Below are 7,171 nucleotides of genomic sequence, written 5' to 3' on the forward strand. Positions count from 1 at the left end.
GACCGCCTCTCCTTGACCCATGGTCAGCATCCTTCCTGTTCCTCTGTTCTCGGGATTGTTGTTGTTAGGGCAGTCTCGGCGGAAGTGCCCAGTCCTCCCACACCCGAAGCAGGTGTGGCTAGGCCCTGCATTATTGCCGCCGGTATTGATGTTGTTGTTGTTGCGATGGTTGTTGTTGTTGCTTTTTCCTTGTTGTTGGTTCTGGGGAGGATAAGTCCTGCAGTACTTCGCCGTGTGTCACCTTCGGTTACAACTGGTGCACTATGACCCCTTGCATTCTCCATGGTGATGGAAACCGCACTTGTTGCATTTGGGAAGATTACCGGAATAAGGTCTGGGAGCATTTGAAGCAGCTGAGGCTGGAGCATGTGGTGTGGCTGGAACCGGTGTGGTGACAGCGTTAACCGCCACTGTCTGCTGCTTTTTAGAGGTCTCGGGGCCCTGACGCCCCTTCCTCTTATTGTTCTTCCCCTTCTTGCCATCACCTTCCTTCTTTCCTTCAGCCTCCGCTGGCTTCTCACCCTTTTTGGTGTTGTGGTCATACAACTTCTTCGCACTGTCGAATGTTTCCGGGTTTGCAGCTATCACGTTTCCTTGGATTGGTGATGTTAGTCCCCAGATGAATCGCTCAATCTTCTTTCCTTCTGAGGTGATCATACCCGGGCACAACAGAGACAGTTCACTAAATCTCGATATGTAGGCATCGATATTCGCATTCTGCACAATGAGGTTCCACAGCTCTTGCTCCATTTTCTGAATCTCACCTCGTGGGCAGTATTCAGCCATCAACATTTCTTTCATCTCCGCCCACGGCATAGAGTTGGCTACAGGAAGTGTCATGGCTTCCACATGTCCGTTCCACCAGGTGAGCGCTTGATCGACAAAAGTGCAGGCCGCGAACTTCACTTTCATCTGTTCAGGACAATCGCATATCTCGAATACCGATTCCACCTTCTCGATCCATCGCTTCAGGGTGATCACTCCTCCTGTGCCGTTAAAAGTTCGTGGTTTGGCGTTCGTGAAGTCCTTGTAGGTACATGTTTTAGTAGGTCCTTGATTCATCCCGTTGTTCGAACTCCCTGCCCCTTGCCCGTTGCCTCCTCCGTTATTCCCCTGATGGAGTTGTGCCATAGCTGCGGTGACTGCAGCAGACACGGCTGCCTGAAATGCAGTCGAGTCAACTTCGGGTGGGGTTGGTCCAGGGTTTCCGCGAGTAGGTCGGCGAGGCATCTTTCTGTCATGAAACGGAAAGATGTTGAGTGTTTGGGGTTTCTGGAAGGTTGTGACCCTACTGACTAGGTGCAATGTATGTACTAAAACATTACTATCATCCAACATACAATCATAGATTTCTCAATACATAGCAATTTGTAATATTATAACAAAGCACGTAAAAGTTTACTAATATTATCCGCATTTGATATATGAAAAATTTGCTCGTAAGAGCATACATGAGTGACACTAGTTCGACAGCATAACGGCTGTAACGACCCAAAAATCATGACAAAAAATTTCTTTTAAAACATTACTAAAATAGATTTATAACAACGTATCATAAGTCAAACATAACTTTTGAGTATTAAATTCCAAACATAATATCATTATCAGAGTCAAACATTCCCAGGCTAACTGACTATGGTGTGTGCTCTGCAATCTTCCCGAGCTCCTCTTTTGAAAACCGAGTACCTGAAACCAAAACTAAAAACCGTAAGCACGAAGCTTAGTGAGCTCCCCCAATCTACCACATATCACACAAAAACATATAAAGCACATATTGGGCCTTGCCCACTGCATCGGACTGAAGTCCGGACTAACGGGGCCTTTCCCCCTACATCGAACCGAAGTCCGAAGCTGACATCGGACCGAAGTCCGAAGCTAACTGACTGGGGCCTTGCGCCCTCCATCGGACCGAAGTCCGAAGCTGACATCGGACCGAAGTCCGAAGCTAACTGACTGGGGCCTTGCGCCCTCCATCGGACCGAAGTCCGAAGCTGACTGTGTGGGACCTTGTCCCCTCCATCGGACCGAAGTCCGAAGCTAACTGTCTGGGACCTTGTCCCCTCCATCGGACCGAAGTCCGAAGCTAACTGAACACAGCATATCATAACATATCAACTGGCATAAATTCACGTATGCTGCATACTACATCGGGCCGTAGCCCGGAACACATAACACATAAATCTTGTTTGAGCCACAAAGGCATCAAACATACTAACTACTGAATCAGATCAACATCCGAAAACTACTGCTAGCTAAACGGGCCGGCATTGTGGCCTTAGACCCGTTCCTACTGGAAGGAAACTCACCTGAACTGTTGAGCCCTGCTGATAAACCTCTGGCTGCTACTCGACAATCCCCTGAACCGCTGCTCCTCCAGCTCTCCGAGCTATCAATATACATATAACACTTAGTCTGACAGTCAACTAAGTCAACTCTGGCCAAAGTCAACCTTCCAGGTCAACCCTACTCGCCGAGTCTTCCTAAAGACTCGCCGAGTTCATAAGCTCAGGGTCTTTCTTATTTGCGACCCGACTCGCCGAGTCAGTCCATGACTCGCCGAGTTCAACTAGTTCCAAGTCCTGTTCTGTCCAACTCGTTGAGTCACCACCCGACTCACTGATTCGAGTCTCAACTCAAAGGGTTTAGGGTTTCGCGATCTGACTCGCCGAGTCCAAGAACAGACTCGCCGAGTCCAAGACAATCTTCAACCAACTCGTCGAGTTGTTCATCCAACTCGCCGAGTCCATGCCTAACTTCAACCGACTCGACGAGCTGTTCATCCTACTCGTCGAGTTCCTCCTCATCTTCAAGCTACTCGCCGAGTCCACTCGAAGGACTCGCCGAGTCTATCCAGTCCTCAATCCATGCAGTGGCTTTTTGAGCCAAACAGAACTTCCAACTCATAGATCCATACTTCTAGGGCCTATTCCCCACGTAAAGTGGCAAACTTTACGTGTAGATTGAGAGATCTATGCTCAAAACACACTAAACTAGGGTTTATGGCAAACATGCTTCTTCAACATACCAAGGGCTGATACTTTAGGGGATTCAAGACCAAAACCAACATGGATCTGAGGTAGCAACCTCAGATCTGAACCTCCAACTCGAATTGGTTACATATCATACCAACAATGACCAAAACTCATACATAAGAATAGATCTAGATGCAAAGGGATTCCAAGCAACCGCTTATTACCTCCAATTGATCTGAAATGTCTTCTCAATCTCGGATCTACAGTCCCTTCTTGCACTTCCAAGGCTTTTCTTCCTTCTCCAATCTTTTAGTGCACTCTTCAATGCAAGATCTAGCTCAAAAACGGATATGGCGACTAGGGTTGATGTTCTGGGGGTAAAGAGGCAGTAAAGGAACCCTAGGAAAGAGAATGAGACGCTTAAATAGGCTCCAAGTCCCGGATTTAGGGTTTTTCCTCGTTCAGACCCAACTCGTCGAGTCTCCTTGGCCGACTCGCCGAGTCGGTCGCTAACACCTTAACCCGGATCCCGCTCGGACTCGCCGAGTCCCTCCATGGACTCGCCGAGTCTCCCCTAAACTTGAGGTTTTCTTTCTTTTATTGGCTTTCCAAACTTTGGGGTGTTACAACTCTCCCCCACTTAAACTAAACTTCGTCCTCGAAGTTTGCTATGATCAACTGCCTGCGAACTGCCTCTAACTCTCTGCCTTGAAAATCCAACACCCTTTTGCCCATCACTCCGGCCACTCACAGTGCCGATCACTACCGATAGAACATACTGAATCCTTCTCTTTCCCATAATTTCCACAATGTTACTTCCTCCGACTGAAAATCCTGCTGTCTCCCATCCGCCTACCGGATGCACTGAGACTACTCTGGTCTAACCAATCTACCGATATCAGAGTTACCAGACTCCCACCGGTCACTACACTCCATCGCAATCTCCTAGTCGCTTCCAGCGACTCCTGTTGAGAGGGACTTGCCATTTCCAAATCAACCAACTATATCGTCAGCACTTGCATTCCAACGCAAATACAATACCGACCCAAAACCCTTCCAAACACTGAACTACCTGCAATACTGAACATGCCTAAAACACTAAACTGGCTGAAACACTGAGCTGCCTGAAACACTGAACTGACTGAAACATTGAGCTGCCTGAAACACTGAGCTGCCTGGCACACTGAACTGGCTGAAACACTGAGCTGCCTGAAACACTGAACTGGCTGAAACACTGAGCTGCCTGAAACACTGAACTGGCTGAAACACAGAGCTGCCTGAAACACTGAGCTCCAACCCAACTGTGGAGTCAAGGGACCCCTCACTTAGTCGCTTCCACGACTTTTGAACGAAATCTTCCTCTAGGACTAGCTTCCACTAGTTATCCTGTCACTGTGGCTCTAGCAACCTTCCGATCCAACCGATCGGGTCCATACGTCACATCCTGACATCATCAATTCCACGACTAACAACATGATGGCTCCCTGACTGACGGTAGCCCGCAACATGCCCGAACCCCAACGGTCCACTGCTACTCTGATCTCATAACTGATGTGACGATCTATAGCCCAAATTGATGACTTAGCCATAACTGATCCAATCGGAAAATCCGAAATCTAACCCGTGGATTCTCATATCCTCACTGTTGCACCTGAACTGGTGGGTACTACTGCTTTCCCGCGTCTAACACGCGCTCATGCTACCTACCAATCTGATAAAAGACTGCGACTACGCTCGCGGACTTACAACTCTCTAATGCTACCTGGCTGCTAGTGAATGCTACGGCTACCCCCGCAGACTTACAACACCACTACTACTATCTGACTGCTAGTGAATGCTACGGCTACCCCCGCAGACTTACAACACTACTACTGCTATCTGACTGCTAGTGAATGCTACGGCTACCCCCGCAGACTTACAACACTACTACTGCTATCTGAATGCTAGTGAATGCTACGGCTACCCCCGCAGACTTACAACACTACTACTGATATCTCGAGAACATCCTGACTATCCCTAGTCCCGCTAGTGATTCCTCATCCCGATTTCTCAAAAACAGCTCTTAGTCTTTGAATACTGCATCAACCTCAACATCTTATATCCTTGATATTCTTAGCGCTTCGTCGAGGAATTCTTCGGCTTGGTTCCCAAACCAACCGTCTACTAATCCGGATACAAGAAGCTATTGTTGGGAAGTTTCCAACCTCCCAACTCCTGAATCTACGCAACCTGCATGCTGCCTCAGACATTGGCTACTAATACGAAAACATCTCTTGCTATTCGTTCTCAGGATCCTCATTCCGACTCACTTGAGCCCCTACAGGTGGTCCTCCAATCCTGGATTCTCAACCAGCTTCCGACCATCTCGTTCGCACACGCTAACTAGTGGGGAGTTTTCCAAACTCCCTACCCTAAATCCTTAGTCCATTACACGATGAACTACTTCTTTTCCTTCCCGGAGGCCACATACTCGCTCTGGGTATGCGTGCTCTTACCTGGGCACACTCGGAGGATTCTCCCCCACTTCGATCTTGCTTACCCCTTGTCGCTTGATACTTAAAAGAGATCCCGATCTTTGCTGCCATTCCATAATCTTTCTGCTAAGGACCCCAAGCCTGCCATAGCTAGGGATCTAACCAATCCAACCCAAACACTAACCACTCCGAACTAGCGAAACGAACCAAATCTCTCCCAACCATGCTACAGTTACTGCATCCTCCAAAACCTTCTTCATAAGAGCACATCCCCTAACTACCAACCAATTTTCCGAGGTATGCAAAAGGCATATAACATAATCACAAACAAGCCACACTATAACACAACACATAAGCTTATTGACATCAATGCGGCAACATAGCAATAATGTTGTGAATAATAAAATAGAGGGAAAAGAATCATACCTGCAACCTGCTCTGAAGGATCCTCAAATCCCTCTGACTTTCGAACTCTTCTATAACAATGAGGCTGTCCCAACCGCCGAACGGGGCAGTTGACCCTAACATGGCCAGGCTGATGACAACGATGGCATAACTCTACTTCTACTGTGCATTCCTGACGTTTGTGACCCTTCCATCCGCATCTGCCGCACTTAGACTTGCTGCGCATGCCAGCCCGTGCTCCCTTCTCCCTCGTGCAACTATCCCGACCTTGCGGGCCCCTGACACCCACTACGACAGTGTCCGACTGCCCATCTTGCCTAACTAGACCGGAAGACCGCTTCCTCTTCCTAAGCTGACTATCCGAGCCAATCTCCTGCTCATGGGTCATAGTGACCATTTCACCCATTGCCTGGATAGCTAAGGTCCGCCTTTTAATCCCGTCGACCACACTATCGGTGATACGCCCAATGGTGTTTGGTAACTCTTCCTAGAGAGCCCGCGAAACCTCTGCAGCAATCCAATCCTGCAGGGAACCCTCTTAGGGGTAAGGTGGACCACTCTCTCCCGACCCCGGATGACAAGTGCTAAAAATGGGACTCCCCTCCCTAATGGATCCCTAGGATCCATGAGAATCGGGCTCTAGATGAGCCCCAAACTGTCCTGAAACAGCCCCGGCCCCTAAGGCCTTAAGTCGGCTGTCCATAAGCTCCATGATGGCCTCTCTAATCGAACCGAAAATCACTGGAGTCTGATCGATGATGTTGCGCATGATCTCTGCGGAAATGAAATCCCTCATCTGATCATCAAGCTGCCCGGCTCCAAAACCTGAGCCAGATCCCTCCTCGACACCTGAACTGCTAACTGGTAGCTCGCGCAATGTCACCATGCTGAAAATATAACAAAATCCTGATCAATTAACACACTATTGCTGAGGGATTTCTCACTCACTACACCATTTCCTAGTTTCGTCTTGGCCCCTCTTGAATCGAGTACGGATCCTCTGCTTTCAGTAGTATGGGCCCCTACTACCTTCCACATCTATCCGTACTTTCCTCAAGAGTTACCTCAACTCCACCCAGTCCCCTTTACTCTTCTACTGATCTCTGCTACTCTCATCCTAGGCTTGCCCTAGGGGAACCCCTGACTCTACCCTCACAATCCTCAGCTGCTAAAGGCCTCCTAGTAATGCCAATTAGTCACCTCGTGAATACTATCACATGTGACGAGGCTCAGATAATCCTTCAAGTAAAAGACTCGTCCCTACAACGGTTGGACTCAAACGAGAGCTGCGCAGTAGGGCCAAATCCAGCACTCTGAGAT

This window comes from Lactuca serriola, chromosome 4 (genome assembly GCF_051521515.1).
Source record: "Lactuca serriola cultivar US96UC23 chromosome 4, Lser_US96UC23_V15, whole genome shotgun sequence".
In the NCBI taxonomy this organism is placed as follows: Eukaryota; Viridiplantae; Streptophyta; class Magnoliopsida; order Asterales; family Asteraceae; genus Lactuca; species Lactuca serriola.